At 37.6% G+C, this 1,900-nt stretch overlaps 1 non-coding gene across 1 annotated transcript; it reads right to left on the bottom strand.

Annotated features, from left to right (window-relative positions):
• Positions 1 to 1,342: 1,342 nt before the first annotated feature.
• Positions 1,343 to 1,448, bottom strand: LOC122030761. Its single transcript, XR_006125600.1, has one exon. It is a non-coding gene; the product is annotated as a small nucleolar RNA R71 (small nucleolar RNA).
• Positions 1,449 to 1,900: the final 452 nt, after the last annotated feature.

The raw sequence follows: 1,900 nt of genomic DNA, 5'->3' as shown, positions 1-1,900 counted from the left end.
CACAAAGGGGATACCTTAGAGCGTATTGACCAAGGTACCCTAGTGACAGGGGTAACCCTTTCTGGACACCTAAGATGTTCCCTCAAATGGAGAAACAATCCCTTAGTAACTGCTGCTCTCGTAAAGAGAGTGCTTCAGATCGTATACTCGAGGGGCCCTAGTGACAAGGGTAACCCGTTCACGGACGTCTAGGACATTCTCTTAAAATGAGAGACAATTCCTCCATAAGGAAGTAGGCAACCATACCGAACCTCTACCCTTATTCTTATTGTTCTTTACTAGATATGTATCCAAGTGATCTACCGAGGCGCCCTCGTGATAGGGGGGTTAACCGTTACAGAATTTTACTGGGATCATCCCTACGTGTACTTAGGGATATTGGCTAATCTAACTTCCTACAAGAGCATTGACATAGAGGATGGAAACTAAGCAATCTATGTAGTATCTCCTAGTATTATAATGAAACCGAAATCCTAGAATCCATCTCCCAAAGCTCATTCCCTCCAAGATCAGTTCTCTCTTTTCTCTCTTCTCACTTTCCTCTTCTCTCTCTTAATCTCTTTTCTCACCAATCTTAGGTTAGTCTAGATAACATACTTTGCGATATCTCTAATGCTTAATCAACAGTCCATGTGGTTCGACAATCTTTTATATTACTGACGACGAAACCGTACACTTGCGGTTATGTAACCTTAGTTTTTGGCACCGTTGTCGGGGACTGTTCGCACTAACCTTAGTAGATTAGCAATTTAGTTAACCTAGACTTGTGAATAGTTTGTGTTTTTCCATTTTACATTGCAATTTGTTTTCCATATACATAATCCAAAAACAAAAGCACTGCATTTTTTTTCTTACAATTTAAATTCTGCATTGTCTTTCTTGTTTTTCATATAGCATTTTATTTCTTGTCTTTAATTCTTCATTTTCATTTTTTTTCATCATTTTTTTTAGATATCCATGAGCACTAACATGTCAAGTTGGGAATTAAGAGATTTTTCTACACTCATTTCTGCAAGATTTTTATCTCCTATTGTGCAGTCTCATATTGAAGCAGGAAGTTTCCAACTAGACACAGAGTTAATTTCCATGATACAAGGTCACAAATTTAGAGAAAAAACATCAGAAAGTCCTTATCTGCACCTTGCGACATTTCTAGAGCTTTGTGATATGGTGAATTGTGAAGGAGTATCAGCAGATGCAGTTCGGTTGTTGATATTTCCTTTTAGTATCAAGGATAAAGTAAGGACTTGGCTATATTCTCTCCGTCCTCAAAGCATCACAAGTTGGGAACAATTGGAGCAGTAGTTTCTGAATCATTTTTTCCCTCCAGGCAGAACAATTTATATGAGGAATTATATCATAGATTTTTCTCAGGCGTATGGAGAATCATTATTTGAAGCATGGGACAGATTCAAGAGTCTACAAAGACAGTGCCCTCATCATGGTTTGGAGAAATGACTGACTCTACACATATTCTATAGGAGAATTTCTTTTTTAGATAAGTGTTTGTTAGATTCATCAGCTGGAGGTTCTTTTATGGACAAGAGCATAGAAGAAGCTTACACATTAATTGATCAAGTGACATTGAACCTCCATGGATGGTCGAGCAAAAGTTGGATGGAATCTCCCTCAGAAATTCAAGAAGTACAAGTCATATATATAAGAGAGCCCGTCAAACAAAATGCAGTTCAACCACCCAAGAATGTCGAAATTCAAAAGTCACAGAATGAGGAGTTCAAACATTTGGGGGAAAAGATTAATAACATAGTTTCAAAATGGTTCAAAGAAGATCCCCCTCCTTTGCAGACAAAATCTAGTGAGATTTGTAATGATATTGAGTTGAGAAAGGGAAAGAATCATGAAGAACTTCTGAAGGACATGTTTAGAATTGAAGAGAAGA

The sequence above is a fragment of the Zingiber officinale genome, chromosome 10B (genome assembly GCF_018446385.1).
Source record: "Zingiber officinale cultivar Zhangliang chromosome 10B, Zo_v1.1, whole genome shotgun sequence".
Taxonomy (NCBI): Eukaryota; Viridiplantae; Streptophyta; class Magnoliopsida; order Zingiberales; family Zingiberaceae; genus Zingiber; species Zingiber officinale.
Note: the sequence above shows the minus strand (reverse complement) of the source record. Positions and strands in the feature narration are given on the sequence as shown.